The sequence below is a fragment of the Astyanax mexicanus genome, chromosome 11 (assembly GCF_023375975.1).
Source record: "Astyanax mexicanus isolate ESR-SI-001 chromosome 11, AstMex3_surface, whole genome shotgun sequence".
Lineage (NCBI taxonomy): Eukaryota > Metazoa > Chordata > Actinopteri > Characiformes > Acestrorhamphidae > Astyanax > Astyanax mexicanus.
The window spans coordinates 11919681-11938192 of NC_064418.1; the positions used below are offsets into that span (position 1 = coordinate 11919681).

At 38.0% G+C, this 18512-nt stretch overlaps 1 protein-coding gene across 2 annotated transcripts in view; it reads right to left on the minus strand.

Moving 5' to 3' along the window:
* Nucleotides 1-18093, minus strand: part of ptpn4a (protein tyrosine phosphatase non-receptor type 4a) — an 84774-nt gene extending 66681 nt beyond the window's left edge. The window contains exon 1 of one of the 2 annotated variants that reach the window (XM_022680487.2): nt 17237-18093. The gene's annotated coding sequence lies outside the window, so the exon portion shown is untranslated. The remainder of the gene's footprint in view (nt 1-17236) is intronic. The other variant, XM_022680486.2, reaches the window with a different exon arrangement.
* Nucleotides 18094-18512: the final 419 nt, after the last annotated feature.

Here is an 18512-nt window from a genome sequence, read left to right on the forward strand (position 1 = left end):
CATTCGTACTTGCAGGCTACAAGTCTCATGTAGCCCCAAGTTGGTGTATTGTGGGTGTGTTCGTCGGTGCCACGTGTAGGCATGTATCAGTTTGGCCAGTTAGCACAGAGGCTGAAGAGCAAGTTCAAAACTGGGAAATAGAAGATTGTGCAACTGATTGGGCGAGGGACACTTGTGAACTGGGAATTCTAAGAGCAAGCATATCCCATAGATAAGGGGCATTTCCAAAACTAGGAAACAGAAGTTTATGTATGTGACTGGGTGAGCATTTTCAAAACTGGGAAATTGAACAGTGTGCACATGACTGAATGAGATGCATGTCAAAACTGGGAAAAACAGTGTAATCTGACTGGTGAAGGGCAACTTCGAACCTGAGAAAATGTGAAATTGGAGGATCAGATCACTGGAACCTTGACCCCAAATACAATCATTTAACAACTGGTTCCCGACAGGTTCTGATCTATATTTCTGGCTCGGCTGTGCCCTGGTGTAGTCTCGGTAGATCAAGGGTTCTAGCCTGTAACCCAGTGGGGTGGATTCAGAGGTTGTTTGTTTGAAGCGAATCTTATTTCTGTCGAGTAAACAGAGACAGTTCCTCTCCTGCATGCTGCCCACGCTACCCTGCGCCAGGCCGACATAAATAGTGCAATGTGCAGTGTGTGTGTTTTCGGCAGGTGGGGAGGGGAAAGCGGGTGGTTCTTCTTACTCAGGTGAGTACACATACACACACACAGACGCATTTTAACTGTGTCCACAGGACCTTGTAACCAGATCTCAATGGCGCACACACTTCTAGCCAGTCTCTGACAGGGCTCAATATTTCTGCAGCCTCTGGCTACATTTGGCAGAGCAAACACAAACAAGTTAAATAGGAACGAGTCCCTTTCTCCACCCACTACTTCCACCACCTCCACCATCAACTGCTAGGCTTGAAAAACAGGCTGGACTCAGGGTGGGCGGGTCAAAGAAAACCATGCTGATAGCAGAGAAATTGTTGCAGAAAGTCCTTTTTACTAGGACTGCACAATATACTGTTTTAGCATTGATATTACACAATAGTCACAATGCAGAGCATGCAATTTTGTGTGCAACGCCAGTATAGAGTGGCTTTAACTCACAAGTTTGTGAACCCTTTAGACTATATATATATATATATATATATATATATATATATATATATATATATATATATATATATATATACGTGTATATATATATATATATATATATATATATATATATATATATATATATATATATATATATATATATATATATATACACATATATATATATATATATATATACATATATATATATATATATAGCAGCCATACATATATGGCAGACAGCTCTTCACAACACAGGTTTGTGGAAGTATATTATGGTACAAAGGAGATATCTGAGGACATCAGAAAAAGAGATATTGAGGCTCATCTAAAGACCTAAAAATTTAAAACCATTGTTACCCTCCCCAAGAGTGGTCGACCAACAAAGATCACTCCAAAAGCAAGGCATGTAATAGTCAGTGAGGTCACAAAGGATACCATGGTAACTTCTAAGCAACTGAAGGCCTCTCTCACGCTGGCTAATGTTAATATTCATGAGTCCACCATCAGGAGCACACTGAACAGCAGTGGTGTGCATGGCAGTGTTGAAAGGAGAAGGCCATTTTTCTCCAAAAAGAACATTGTTGCTTGTCTGCAGTTTTCTAAAATCACATGGACAATCCACAAAGCTATTGGAAGAAAGAATGTTTGGAGAAAGGAAAACACTGTATTCCTGCTTAAGAACCTTATTCCATCTGTGAAACATGGTGGTGTTAGTATCATACTTTGGGCTGTTTTGCTGCATCTGAGCCAGCACTGCGTGTCTTCATTGATGGATCAATGAATTCTGAATTATATCAGAGAATTGTAAAGAAAATTTTGTGTACGAAATCTCAAGAGAGGGTGGGTATTCCAACAAGACAATGACCCTAAGCACACAAGTTGTTCTACCAAAGAATGCTTTAAGACAAATAAGGTTAATACATTTTGGAATCCAACTGATAATATATACCTTATATCATTTATTGTACTACAATCACTGACAGAAAGCTTGCATTATAAGAAAACATGACTTCTGGCCAAAATTCTGCAAAATTCCTGTTTTTTTTTTTAATATCCCAAAACAAAACATATCACGATGTAAAATTGTCACAATATCGTGCAGCTCCTTTCTATTCCCCCAAGGTTTGCATTGAAACCGCAAGCTAAGTTCTTAACGCAAGTTTTCTACAAATTCTTCTGATGTCAATCAGCCACCTCCAACTTCTGCCGTACTGCCTTTCAAGAAGTGGTGTGAACACGAGCTGTTGACCCAGCCGACCTCCGACATCACACAGCATTCCCAATGAGTAATCATCAAAGCTTATGCTAATCTCTTAATGAGCTTACCTGTTTCATCTTCAGAGTCACAGCACACTCATCTGGAATCCATGAAACCACTATGACAGCTCAGCAAACCTAATCTCTTAATCCGACCCGGACTGATGTGGTGGAGCGCACAGCGCTTCATCTGAACATGCAGAGGGCTGAGATGCAGCCGGACCGTGCTCTCTCATTCTATTACAGCGGTGTATTGGCAAAAACTTGGCGATAGGATGGAAATCACGAGTCTTGACTCTATAGACAACAGCATGTACTCCCAAAATTGGCTACACTGCTCCGGAGGCTTTAGTAGAACATCTTTCGGACACTTTAGGAACCTTTCAAAACAGGATCGTATTTTAAGTGACATGAGTGTACATCCCTGGAAAAGACAAATCAAAGATGGCTCCTGAATAACATCATCTCACATATCCCCTTTTGGTTTTACTAGAGGCAACATTTTGGCAAAGAAAATGATTCCCATGATTATCTATAAACTCTCATCGCATAAAGTTCAAGTCTCCTTTTTTGTCTGTTTTTTTTAAGAGAATCATGGTTTGGGGGGTGTGTCAAAGCAAACCCTGGTTTCACCAAGATGTTATTCTGGTTCATCAGAACTAGTGTGAGTTTTTGTCAGATCTTAGTGCACTTAAACAACTGGGTCTATTCTCGATGCAGACCAAATACATTTAAAGGATAAAAAATCAAATACGTTAACGAGTTCATAAACTTGGAGCATTTTCCCTTCGGTCTGGTTTGTTTTCACACAGTTAAACGTGCAAGAGCAAATGTATTTTGAGAAGGTCTCTGTTCTCTGCTTAACAGTCAGACCCGACTAGGGCGGGAGTAAGAAAGTAAATACAGAAAGAAGGTCCTGTGTTTTGGATTAGAGCAGGTTTTTGAATTCGTGCAGTTCAACTAGGAGGAGCAGCAGCAGAGATGCAATCTAGTCACAGCTGTAGTAATTCTTAGGGCAATATACCAGGTTAAGGATTGAGACCACCTCCTCTTAAGGGGCTTGGTGTGGTTGTGTTGGGCAGCATTCGAGTGCAATAACTGTATTCACACCTGCTTAAACAAATCGCACAAAGTGCGAAAGCAAACCAGAACACGATTTAAACAGACTGAACGTGCAGGTGTGAAAACATTCCAAATAAACCAAAACACAGGATGAGTCATTGATTCCTTTCTGCAGAACTGCTTTTGTATGTGCTTAAGATTACCTTCTGCCAATGTTGTGATACATGGAAGTATCCGATCATCTTCATTGTGGTTCAAGAGTGTCACAATGTTTTCCGTTTAATTCAGCAGGGATCACTGCTGGGGGCAGTGTAATTCTTAAAAAAACATTTTCTTTCAAACTTAAACGAGCGCTGGATGTTAATCGACACAGATTTCAGATTTTATACCACTAGTAATGCTTGTGTATTATACTTTAAACTCTTAAAAAAGATCTCAGACTGAGGAACACTGTTCTTCGCTTGGAAACACATTCAGTGTAAGAGTAGTCAGAATTACAGGAGGTGGAAGTGACATGCTGTTCTGCTTCCCGCTGCTTTCTTTGGCAACACGTCTCGGCACGTTTCAGACGGAAAAGCTGTAAATAGCCCGCCTCCTTTTCCCTGTGCGTGTCATTGTTAATTCAGGACTTGTGACACGGCTCGGAGGGACAGGGAGATGGCTGAAGCATTAATGAATAAAGTTCTCATGTCTGGGAGGAAAGAGGAAGCTGCATTTGGTGCTGAAATATTTGCGCCCGTGAGTCACTGTAATTCCACTGAAAGCTGAGCGCGTATTTAGTAATCAGAGACGGTTGCCGAGGCATGTATAGCAGTTCAGCGTGCGAGAGGTCTGTGCGAGTGCTGCCCTCAGGAGCTGCTGTTTGTGTTGCTGTATACTGGCGCTCCTGGGATTAAAGACAGAGAGCTGAATACAGAGCAAAACAAACACCTCCACCTTTTATTTGCGGTTATTGTTATGATGGGTGTACATGTATTATAAGGGCTGCACAATACTAGGGTAAAAATTGAAATTGCATTATTTTCTTCTGACCTATACACCTGTACAGACCAAGCATAAAAAAACATCAAATTTATTAGACTTTTCTATTCTATGATTACAGACTGTAGTCTTTCTGTTTCTCTGCAAACTGTGTTGTGCTGTTTAAAGAGGGTCAGATACAGCAGTGCTGCTGGAGTTTTTAAACACTGCCCACTCTATTAGAAACTCATACTAGCTTCGCCATCTGTAGTTGCACATCGTCTAGACCTTCATTAGAGCCCACTGGATGCTGCATACTGGATGCTGTTTGTGGACAATTATCAGTCCAGCAGTGCAAAAAAAAAAAAAAACCCAGTCTATAATTATAGAACTACAAAGTGTCTTATATTAGATAGCATCATCGTAATTTTGATGCTATCGTAATAACAATGTTCTTAGTGATGACAAAACATTGAATTTGAAAAATGTAAAAAAACTAAAAATAAACAACTGCAACAAGAGGAATTTTACATTTTATTTGGTGACATTATTGCATGCTACCCTATTTTTCACACTATACTATACACTATTCTTAAAATAATTTTATTTTCCCAAACTTCGCTAGTGCGTCTTATAATCTGGTGCCCCTTATATATGAATTTTACCAGTCAGGTTATAAGGAGCAGTAATGCCACTCTGCTGAAAACAGGTTCTCCAGCACCGAGGCTGGAGCAGTATTAGCATTAGCCGCTAACCACGCTAAGCAATAGCTCTTTTGCCATTCAGAGGTGAGTATATCAGATTGAAGCCCTGGCTTACTGGACACGCCGCTGTCTGGCGGCTTTTTATTAGTGCTGATCACTAATGCTAATGCTGCTGCACCCAGACTTAGTGAAAACCTGGAAATCTAAGCTTACTGTAAATAAAAAATAAGTGCTTTAACAGAAAACAGAACTGATTTTACAGAAGTAAAATGATCCAACAGGTCATGATACTACGATTGCACTGTATATATCCAGAACTGAAGTAAATTAAAGGATACTGTACAGATTTTATTATCTGTGGAAAAGGGAAAACAGTGTGATTTTTTTCTTTTTGCTACCAATAGCAAACAAGTTGTACCCTGATGACCCATATGGCCCTAAAATAATGACAAAATTTCAGGGTATTTTTGCGATAATGATATTCAAAAACTTTGCCAATTTTATTAAATACCATATAATATAGAAAACCACAACTATATAGTAAGAGGAGCTGTAAAAAAAATAATGATAATGAGTGTAGAAACACAATATGCTTGATTGACGTAAGTACAATACAATCAGGTAGCCTGGCACTGCCAGTTTGTGATGTAGACAACAGACGGTAGCTTTTATACTATTCATATAAATATCAAAATCACACCGTATCAAGCGAAATTAAGAAATATATCCTCCTAAACTTTGTCTATATCGTCCAGCATTAGTAAACCTTCACATGAATGGGCTCTGCTTGTGGAGAACATAGTGGGTAATAATAAGGTCAGCAAAAAACTAAGATCCACTTATGACATCTGAGCATGTTTATGCAACAAAACCAGTGACCCATTCAAATGATCCATTTAAAAAGCTTCTGGAGCTACTGTGCCTTTTAGACCGAGCCATGTAAACAACCTCTGCTCTGATTGGCCTCGGTCCAGGCTGAGAGACTAAATACACTTTGACTAAGCAAAATTGTGATTCTGGAAGAGCTGTTTGGCTAACGCTGCTAACAAACAGTCAAGCTTTAGACTGCAAACAGTCTCCTTTTAGTAAATACACTGTATTGTCCAAATGTTTGTGGACACCCCTTTAATGAATGAATGAATGCATTCAGCTACTTTAGGTTGCTCCTATTGCTGACACAGATGTGCAAATGTACACACATGAATTGTGTAGTTCCTGTAGAGAAGTACTGACAATGGAATAGAACTTTCATGAGCAGATGAACAAGAACATGTTGGCACTATGACTCTTAATGCCAGGTGTTGCTTGGAAGGGTATAAAGACTCTTAGAATTTGAGCTGTGCAGCAAAGGAACGGTGTGTTTTCTGGAACTACAGGGGTTGGACAATGAAACTGAAACACCTGGTTTTAGACCACAATAATTTATTGTCCCGATGGGCAGTTCTGGTGGAAACAGGAGAGTTGAGGTGCACATTAAATTATGCCGTGATTTGGGCAGATGCGGTTTTAAGTTTTTTGGATACAATCCCTTTCAGACAGTTTTAATCTGCTCTTACTGGTGCAATGTGTAATTAATGAAGATTGGCCACCAGGCTGGTTCAATTTAGCCATGAAACCTCCCACACTAAAATGACAGGTGTTTCAGTTTCATTGTCCAACCCCTGTAACTCTCATTACAGGATGCAATCAAATCCCCACAGCAAAGCTACTAGATCTAGTGGAAAGAATTGGACCGGACAGTAGAGACAATTACTCTACTAAAGGCAGGATAAACTTATACCCTTGATTTTAGAAGAGATGAACAAGTGTCCCAATAATTGTGTCCATATGTACATATAATGTGCTTGTATTAGTCTTTAATACAAAAAAAAAATGTACTGTGTGTGTACTAGGGGTGGGCGATACGGCTCTAAAATAATATCACGATATTTCAGGGTATTTTTGCGATAAAGATATATTTGGCGATATAGGAAAACTAAAATAATTCATTCATTTCAGGAATATAGTATAATAGTATAACAGAATAATCATAACGTGGCAAAATAAATAATATAGCATAAAATAATATAATGCAGCAAATAATATTGCAGAATATTTAGTGCATGCATATAAACTGCAAACTAAAACAATAATACAATAAATACACCTAAAGCTTCACGGTAAATAATAGACTACTTTTAAGACAGAACAGCCCTATTATCACAATATGGATTTTTAATATCATGATATTTCTGTGTCACGATATATTGTATACGATATAATATTGCCCACCCTTAGTGTATACTTTAACCCTATCTGGATGGTATTAGTTTCTCAGTGATAAAACTCTTGCATCTGGACTGCAATTGAAAAAACAGGAGGACCAGTGAGTTTTTTGGCTTTCTGGTTCACATGACATCGAGTTCAGTAGCTCCTCCATTTCCACTTGCTGTTGTGTTTACGCGGATCTCTGTGGAAACGTGTGCCCAAAGTGTGGACAAATAGCTACTTTATTAAATGTGAGGTGATGAAACGAGATTCGCGTCCAGATGGGACTAAAATTCAGCGAAAAACAGTAGGTAATTCAGCCTGTAAAAACTGAATTAAAAACTGACGAGAGAACACATACATGGTCATTCCGGACAGTAATAAAATCACAAAATTACCCCAGGACCGCCTGGGATTTGAGAAACTAATCCCGTCCAGATACAGTATAGTTTGTGTGTACTGATTTCGTACTGACATACTGATTAGTCCAGAATCTCCCACTTTATACTACAAAAGCATACTTCAGACTCCAAACATGTCTTTAACATGTGGACTGTATCTGAATTCAGTACACTGTATCTCAATTCAGAACTAATCCATTATTAATAATAATGATAGTGTGTAGAAGTGACCTGAGGCTGTAGTACGGTTGCAGTAGATTATTGTTGGTGAGATACAGGAGTGTGTTCAGTTTCTGCGAGGTTTTGTGATTACAGGCCCACGCCGTCACCCTGAGGTGGAGTCAGGAAAGGTCAGCGGCTGCAGGCTGCTGCTCTCAAACAGATGCTGTTTCTTTTTTTGTGGCTGAGTGTGAGCTGTAACCCTAACCCTGACACAACACCCGCAGAGTAAACAAGCTGCCCAGCACACACAGAGAGAAAGAAAGAGGGAGACAGAAAAAGAGAGAGAGAAATAGAGAGAGTGAGAGAAGCTTATGTTGCTTTACATGCTCGAGAAGTGATTTTGTTTATTGAGATACATGTGTAGTTGTTATTTACATATATACACATATAAACACATTGTGGTGGATGACATATTGTCGCAGAAATAACTGCGATAAACAAGATTAATGCCATTTTAGGACCATTTAAAATGACACAGAGAAGGATAATATAATGCATAATTAAGCAATTGTACTCTTTTAAAGACAACAAATATGAAATTAATCATTAATACTGCATCCCAAACAGTTACTGAAGAAATGGTAATCACGATTATCAAATATTATATTATGCGTCAATGACACTATAAAGCAATGCCAAATTTTCCTGAGCTTCATAACAGAAAATACACATATCGCATTCAACTGCAGTACATACCATATCTAACCAGCACAGGGACTAATATCATTCTGATATCAGAAAATCCATCTAGGAATACAGTTAGCATTGGGGCTATTCTTTAATATAGATGCTTCTATAAATACTTTTCTATAAATACTTTGTCATTTTCAGGCAAAAAAAGCTGCAACAATTTATACTTTGATGGACCTTTATCTGCATAAAATGACAAAGAATGTATATATTTATAAATGCTTGTAAAAAATAATGCACATATTATTAGAATTTGACCATATTTGGACGAAAATAAATAATTTAGATTTAAATAAAACAAATATAATCTTTTCTGGATTATTTTTAGTGTAAATCTTTTTATTTATTGTATTAACTGTGTTCTAAGATTAAATAATTAACTGATGTTTGATAAAAGAATGTCTTTCATGTGCAGGTTAGATATTGTAAATTCTGCTGTTTGATGTGATATGTTGCTCTGTTCTTTAGCTCAAAACACCAGCACCTGGAGAACGACTCAAATCGGTCCACGGGAATGTTATTGAAATATTGACAATTGCTGAAAAATCATATTATTCAGCTCTAATGTACACTTTTATTAAATAAGTGGGTTTATTGCATGTTGATTTTTGTCAAATTTAAAAATATATATATTATATTACATTACGTTAAAACCTTAACATTCTTAATTCTAAAATATAAAATATGAAATCACTCTTAATAGTGTAATTGCTTTTTTGTGTTGTTACATTATACCATATATAATATTTATAACATATATAAAATAATATATATAAACATAACACAACATATATAAAATACTATTGTTTATTGCAGTTCATTCTAGGACATCATGCATTTTTTTTCATTTACTGTAAAGTACAGGCCTACTTACAGTATTACAACTACAGTACAGTACTGACTTTTTTTCTGTAAGGTAACAGTAATTACTGTAAACAGCTTGTGCCACTTTTTCACCAGACAATATATAATACGCATTATTGCCTCACTTCACAGGTGCTGACAGGACATGACAAGGCTGCTAATCATCCATTCTGTAACACCTCGGGAAGGTTTGTGTAGAAAGGCAGATAGAACCGGACTAAATGACGACATTACTACTATTCCCAGTAATGGGCAGGTCTCTTCTTAGGCAGGTCTCCTCCCTTCACTTTGCAACTCAACAATCACAATTCTGGAACCCTGGAGGAAATGATGAGTCAGTGATGGGAAAAGAACTGTCAAGAACTGTCCAATCAAATTACTTCAAACACATTCAAATAACTTGTGATATCATACTGCACAGAACTCTACAGAACAATATAGCCATGATTCTTAATGTGGGACCACCCGGTGGTTCTTCAAAAGGTTCTTTCGACCACTACTGAAGCGCTTTAAATCTTTAAATTGATTTGCCTGGTTAAATTATTTTACAATACAGGGAAAATAGTATAGAAGTATAGTCTAGAATAAAAGAGTATAGTATAGGAGTATAGAAACATTATATTTATTTTAAAAAAAGTACTATTTTAATACTGTTTTTAAAGGTTCTTCAAACCATGAAACCTCAAAGAATTGTCTGATGATTTGAAAGATACTTTGCAGAATTTACTGTTCAGTACTATATAGCCATTGTCCTTATAGTGGCACTCCCTGTGGGTGCATCAAAAATTATTCAGTAAAAGTGATAGTCAAATAACTAAATAAATAAAAACAAATCCAATAATTACTGGAGTACCTGGTATTTTTGCCAGGTTTAAGGCATCTTGCAATACTTGGAAAACTCCAGTAAATGGTTAAAGAACCTTGTAAAAAAAGGTTCTATATAGCACCAAAAATGTCCTCCACTTTTGTTATGCCACTGTAACTACAGCAATATTATATATTCATATGTTAATGTGTAGTATTTTACAGTTTACAGTTTCACAATTTTATAGCCATCGTTTTAACATTGATTTATCTGAATTGTTTTTTTTTTTTTGGAACGCTGACTAGCCAGAATGAAAACAATATGAAATGAAATAGTAATTATAAAGTAACAAGGCTATTTTTAAAATGTAACAACTAAAAAAGTTCAGATAATTGTGTGAAAATGTAAGGCTTAGAAGTAAAAAGTATTTTTAAATATATTTAGTAATAATAATTACTTCAGTAAAGTATAGATAACTTAATTTTCTTCTTAAATAAGGTGACGAAGTATTTATACTTCTTGTTACTTGACACCTCTGCAACCATTACACCAGACAGAAGCCACGGCCAATCATACTCTTAACCGGAAACGACAGCCCACCTGGAGAAGCGCATCAGCACTGACTGGCATAGACTTAAAATCACCAAAGAGCTTTACTATTGCTTTTATTCTGTACCACAGTAGTATATAGCCATATAATGTGGCAAGATTCTTAAAGTGGGGTCATCTAGGGTTTGTGACACAGTACAGGGATTTGTAGCACAATACAATTTTTGGTAAAGCCAAAATATTGCTTGTTTAGATGGAAGCAGCCGAAGGCGCGTCACCTCTTGACGTCATTCACTTGCCTTACTGCCACTTGAAACCAAAAGCACAAGAATTGCAGCAGTAATGTAGCTGTAATTTTAAGACAAACTACTATATGATTTGAAAATGTATTTCTTATGCCCAAATGAAGAGTAGTTAGCAGGTGCTCCCCTCACAACTGTCCAGGCACCTGCCTTCATTTACCCTGTTGCCCCCCACAGGCTCCCAGTCCTGCGCATTTTCGGCTCAGGTGCGTGTTTGCATCCACCCGGGCCCTCACCGCAGGCTATCATCTTCCAACAGCTGACTCCCCAGAAGCACCAACAAATGGCCCTGCATAAAATTAACTCCTTCAGACTGTCCAGGAACATGGGATCAGTAATTCAAGGCAATGATCCTGATGCACTCTCCAAACGCCAAAGGTGTGAAAAATATTCACATTCATTACTTAGTAGAGGTGTGCCAAAAAATCGATTCACATAAGAATCTTGATTCTCATTTACTACGATTCAGAATCGATTTAAAATGTCCCAAAATCGATTCTGAGGGGCGGGTTTTAGACTGATTTTGGGCTGGGTATTTTTGTTGGACCTGGCAACCCTGGGGATAGCGCTTGTCCTTTCAAACGGAGATCTTCCAGACACACACAGAGCGTAGGTGTTTGAGAATCACCGGTAAGATGGCAGAACAAGCACTATATTACATTAGATTAACGTGTAGTTTCAATGTTTTATGGCAGAATGCTTCATAACAAGCATAAAAAAGATCGCTAGTAGTTAGTTTCAGTAACTGTTAGCTAGCTAACTAGCTAACTTTCCAGTTCCACCTTAAATAACGCTACAGGTGGCAGCGGGCTGCAGCATTTAAGGCGGAACGGAAAAATACAATAAGCTAATCAGAGCTAATTTCAGCTCCTCATCACAGAGGAATTAAGGAATGGACCATATGAATTAATTTCTCCACCTCCTGCCCCCTTTCTGAAGAAATACAACGACCTTAAATTAACTAGTTAATCAGCAGCTGCTCCTGAACTTTAGCGCTCCACTGCTATCATCACATCAGCCCAGCAGCGTCACCTACACACCACCGCTAGTAGCCTGGTAATAAAGCAGTGTTATTTATTATTTATTTATTGTTCATTAACGTCATTGTGATATCCCAGTGATTCCTCTGTCACTGAGGACCCACATTCCTGCACATTTTATTGTTTTTGTAACACATTACCTGCTCCAGGACCAGTGTATATTATGGAGGGTTTTTTTTCAATAAGATTCATAAGCCAGAAGCAGAAATTTTTATAATTCAAATCGTTTTGAATCAAAAATCGATTTTGAATCGAATCGTGGCCCCCAAAATCGGAATCGAATCGAATCGTGAGATAGTAAACGATTCCCACCCCTATTACTTAGGTAGGTAGAAGTATAGATACTAGTGTTTAAAATACTTCTGTATCACCACAAGTTTTTACTCTAAGTAAAAGTACTGGTTTCACAACTACTTTAAAAGTATAAGAGTAAGAGTAATGTACAGGGAAAAAATGCTTTTAAGGATAAAAGCTTGAGCTGCACCACAGAAGCCTATAGTTCAGCGTTGGCCCTAGCATTAAGATGCAGAACATTAGGTTGCAGAAATCATAGGCTAAGTTGCAAAAGTCATAGGCTACTGTATGTGAGTGAAAAGCCATTACCCCTCTCTAGGCCTGGACAATAATTCGATATCGGTATTTATCGCGATAAGAAATGTTTCAATAACGGTGATATCAGTTTTGTGGTATATCGATATGTATTAGAATCACGGACAGGCGTTTTTTACTGACGTCAGCTCGCCCCAGAGCTCAACACATTCAGCCCCCGTAGCTGGGCTACGTCAGTGCGTGATGACGTAACCACACAGGCACGTAGCCAAATAGGCTAGGCTAGGCAAGGCTACATTAAAATGGCTAGGCTCGGGTCCGCTTCGCTACTCAGCACATATGTCTCGCGGTGGAGCCAAACAGAGCCGGGACGAGCGGGTCCGCTCCCTTGCCGCTTTGCTGCAAATTGTGCCGGAGAGTGCAGCCGACCAGCAGCGGTAATGTTAATACATCTAATCTGTTCCACCACTTCAAGCAACTCCACTACATACAATATTTTTCTTATACTGACTGAAGCACTTTTATAGCTTATGTTGTAACTAAGTTATTCATAGTTGATAGAGCCTGTAGGTTTGTTTATTTGACGGGAAAATCTTGTTGCTTTTATGTATATAAAGGCTTCTTGTATTCTATATCCTAGTTGAAACACTTGTTTTAATCTGTTAAATTTGTTCACAAAGAATAAGAAGCTCTGCCTCTGCTGTAATTTAAAGTTATTTTTATTGGTAATAGTTATATAGGCTTATGTTTAACAGGGATGTCATGTTATTATTTTGCTATATGCAAATAATATTGAGCATTCATTTATTTTGACTACTTTTATTTCTAAAGTATTAAAGTTTTTGTGAAAGGAGGTTTCAAAGTCTTAAATTAAATTTTCAGACAGTAGTAGGTACAGACAGACAGACAGACAGACAGACAGACAGACAGACAGACAGACAGACAGACAGACAGACAGACAGACAGACAGACAGACAGACAGACAGACAGACAGACAGACAGACAGACAGACAGACAGACAGACAGACAGACAGACAGACAGACAGACAGACAGACAGACAGACAGACAGACAGACAGACAGACAGACAGACAGACAGACAGACAGACAGACAGACAGACAGACAGACAGACAGATAGATAGATAGATAGATAGATAGATAGATAGATAGATAGATAGATAGATAGATAGATAGATGTGCATATAATGAGGGTATCTGATGCCAGCAATACAAAAAGTGCAAATACACAGTTATATAATAATTTAAATTCGCAGTGCTGCAGGGATTGCAGGGCTTCTTAGCAGTTTTCTGAGGCCTTCAAAGTATGTATATCAATATCGAAATTATATCGTATCGACCAAATTTAAGGAATATATCGTGATATAAATTTTGGCCATATCGTCCAGCACTACCCCTCTCCCACTGAGTTTCTGTCCTGTAGTGTGTTGCAGTTAGTTTACTGTGATTAACTGACTCTTATCTCAACTAATCGTTGCAGCCTAGATAGACAATATACTTATATGTGACAGAATTAAAACCATTCTGCAAAGAAGAGTGGGATCAAATTCCTCCACAGAGATGTGAAAGACTCTTATACACCAGTTAGTGCTAACGCTTGATTGCAGACTTTTCTGCCAAGGGTGGCACAACCAAGTTAATAAATTTAGAGGAAATATACTTTATACACAGAGTTAGATTGTTTTGGATGATTTCTGTTACCTTAATAAATGAAATGATCATTTAAAAACTGCTTTTTGTATTTACTCAGGTTCTCTTTGTCTGATACTAAAATGTGGTTATTAATCTGAAAACAATTTAAGTATGGTTTAAAAAAATATTACAGTCATGTTTTGACAGGAGAAAAATGAACACATACTGAAACTTACTTAGTATAACATCCTCCACCTACTTACTGTCTAACTAGATGTACATGACGCTCATAGCATGTCACAACATATATCTAAGTTGATGTACTCTCACTGTGGGATTTGTTTCAAGCATTTTATATAGCATTCCACCCACAAGCAAACTAAAACTTCCAAGTACCACCTACAACTCAGTTTCACAGAAATATATGTACCACACACACACATACTCTTATACACAGTAAGTTAGATGTAGCCTACACACATCTGACAATGTCTTCTTTTTTGCAGATGGTTCTTCACCAATTGTGTGGAGATGGGCCACATTTTCATCCTGCAAGCTAGCATGGCAGGATGTTTTTATTTCTGCTTAGTGACGTATGCCTACTGAGACAACTCGGAAAGCTTAAGACTGAGGAAAACAACATGAGTGCAGTCTTTGGAACTATAGTGTCTATATGACATCCTCTTACACCATAGATTACTTATACAGATGTACTGTAAAGCACTTGGTAAACATAAGTTCAGCATATCTGCTGTAGTTCCACAACGTTCTATGGCAGGGCCTATTAAACTCTACTGTAGTTATGAGCATGATTACAAACTAAACAATCAATTAAAATGTTATCAATACTAGGGGTGGGTGATATGGCCCTAAAATAATATCACGATACTTCATGGTATTATCGCGATAACGATACTCTTGCCGATATGACACAAAAATAAAGATATAAAAAAAAAATACAAGAATTTTAGTAGATTTGTAACAGAACTCCAAATATCTCAATATATCCAGGATTAAAGTTAAATAAATGATAATGGACAGATAATCTGTCTCTAGTAGATAAATAATAGGAAATGAGAAATGTGTGAATTTGTCTTTTGCTTAAAACAGCTAAAAAGTAGAACCCTGATTTGATAATTAGGGGTAAGTGTTATGGCACGATATTTCAGGGTAAAATATCGTTCACGATATTCAAAAATGTTGGCGATATTATCGCGTACGATACGATATGGCACACCCCTAATTAATACTATAGGTAAAACATCATAGATTTCAAACCTTAATTAGTTTACTCCATGAAACAAGCTTTCTAAGTATTAGTAAGACTAGGTGGCTGCTGCAGACATCCCACCTCTCCTGAGACTCGCTGGATTCTTCCACATACAGATAGTGGGCTTCTCATACCAGCTAATCACATATAATATCTTCAACAAACAAACAAACAAATCGGGACAAATGTATGCTGGGCTTTTTTGCACACTTTTTGCTAACAACCAAGAGAGATGGTACTGTCTCGGGAGTGTCTCTCGAATGCATCCCATTTGTTATTGTGGGATATTGTGAGAAACCTGTCAATCATTATTAGAAAGACACATGAGTAAATGTTAAATTTGCTGGAGTTTCCTCAGTCTCTTCAGTGCTTTTGGAAAGTCGCAGTAGAACCTACGGTGTTAGTTAATTTATCTCTCACTTATATTTAGCGAACAAGGTAGCCTTAAGAGTTTTCCCTTCCACCTTAAATGTGACAGCTAAACCAGCATAGATTTAAATCAAGCTAACCTTAACATCAAGTTCTATTTTTTTTTCTCTCACTCAAATGTCACTAGAACCTTCTAGAGTGTTTAATCAAGACATATCTCTTTTTTTTTATTAAATTTATCTTGCATGCGATAATAGTGTTTTTCCGTTCCACCTTAAATGCAGTGGTAGTTCCAAACATTTTTAGTAAGTTAATATATTTAAAGCCTTTTTTCCAAGGTCTTTTATGACTATAAAGTTGCTAGAAGTATTTGAGAATCACAGCCAAGTAGATATATATTTATATCATCCCAAGAATAACGGCAATAAACAATATTGCAAATTTAAGACCATTTAAATGCCACTGACATTATAATAGAAGAGCATAACAAAGCAATTATATGCTTTTAAAGACAACAAAATAAATGTTATTGCTTAACCTACTGCAGTCCACACTGTGTGTAACAGCTGGTAAAATTGTCCTTTTAGTTATCTAAGCTAGTTTAAATGTCATATGAAACCGTGATATTTGATAGCGTTAAACATCACAATACAGAATTCCACCAGTATCGTCTAGCCCTCCCAAAACTTATACAGGGTACTAGCTGGATTAGTTAGCTTAAAATAACTGTCTAGAAAGGAGAACAGTCATAAGTTAACTGGCTAAGCTATATTTCTCTTGCTTAGTTATCTAACGTTAACCCTGCCTTGTTATTCACACCAAACATTATTTTTAATGTATTTTTCTGAAGGCATAAACGTTCAACCATAGCCCAGAGTCAGCTTTCCAGAGTCAGCCATGCCATAAAAACTTTATTAACCTATAGCTACAGAGCTTAAACATCCAGGTCCAGAAAGTAAAACTCCACTCCAAGGTTTTACTCCAGCTGCCCCAGTACATTTGCTCTGCAGATTTGCCGAGGGCAGTTGGAACAAAATCCTGGAATGGAATATTACTTTCTGAATCTGGATTGGCCAAAACTGTTACAGCTAGCAGGCTAAATAAGTAGTTAGGTTGGAAAGCCCAGTTTAGCTACTTTTTCTTAATATAACTAGGTTAAAAACTACTTTATATAAAATCTTACCGTCATAAACTGTTCCAGGGGTGTCCAGGTTTGAAGAAACGTGGCAAATATTTTCTTTCCGATGTGAGAAATGAATACAAAACGACTGGAAATTTAGCTAGTGTGAGTGGTGGAGGTGGGGGAGTTCCTGACTCAAACCGCCCACAGCGAGCCCCAGCGAGACTTCATCCCCGATACGGTCGCCCCGAGGCGGCTACACGTCGCTACAATCCGCGGGGCCTCTTGGCGGTGAAAAAGGAGGGTGAAAAACATTTAAAACCGGTCAAAAATAAAATCCAGCAGTGAGCATTCCGGCTGAGTGTGAGAATTTACAATCCACAGCGATGAAAAGAAAAAGTAGGAGGGTAAATTCGTGCATTTGGCAGCCCGGCGCTTGTGCTCGGCTCGTACACCGCTGCCTGTTGTTTCGTGTGTCCGGTCTCCCTGCTCTCCGAGGCGGGCAAATGTGGAGCAGATCTCCGTAGCGCCGCCAGCGCTCGGGGGTGCAGTCACAGCCCCGCTGAGAGTGAGTGCTGGCTGGTGAAGAAGGAGGAGGTTGAGGGGGTTCAAAAAGAAAGCCTAAACTAAGAAAATATAATAAATATGCCCTTTTTTGTCGCCTTAGCACAGCGGTATTGTAACTAGCTAGTAGCTACTGTAGTTAGTTAAGCTAAGCTAGCTCTACACCAGTGTCTTCTCCCCTTTAAGCTGGAGGAGGGAGGAGGACTCAGACCAGCTGAAGGTCGCTTCTCATTCGCCAGCTTCTCACTCACATTCTCGCTTCTTTTTGTTAGTGAATATTGATTCTAGAGCTTTAATAACCTTGTGGTTTTAATATATGATATGTGAACGTCCACACTGTGGTGAGAATATAAATAAATCAATAAAACTAAGAAAGAAATAGCTGCTCTAAATTAGCTTGAGGGCTAGAAGTCTAGAAGTCCGGTTTCAGTGCGGGAAACATCGCCACCCAGCGAGGAGCCTGCACAGATACTTCAAGCTTCAGTAGACAGACTAGGGACTGATTGTTCAAAATGAATTTTCTCTGTGTTTCTGACCTCTTATACTGTTAGACAGTCTTAACCTTTGGCCTGACTAAGTTTTCTCAATCCTGTTCCTGCAGCCCAGCTGCACTCAACATTTTACAGATAGAAATTAATGATATGCCTGTTTCAACAGGCTAGTTATCGTATTTTTCACACCAGATTATAAGGCACACTATCAATGAACATCTATTTTCTGATCCATTTTCATACATAAGGCACACCGGATTCTAAGGCATGTCATGTGGCACTAG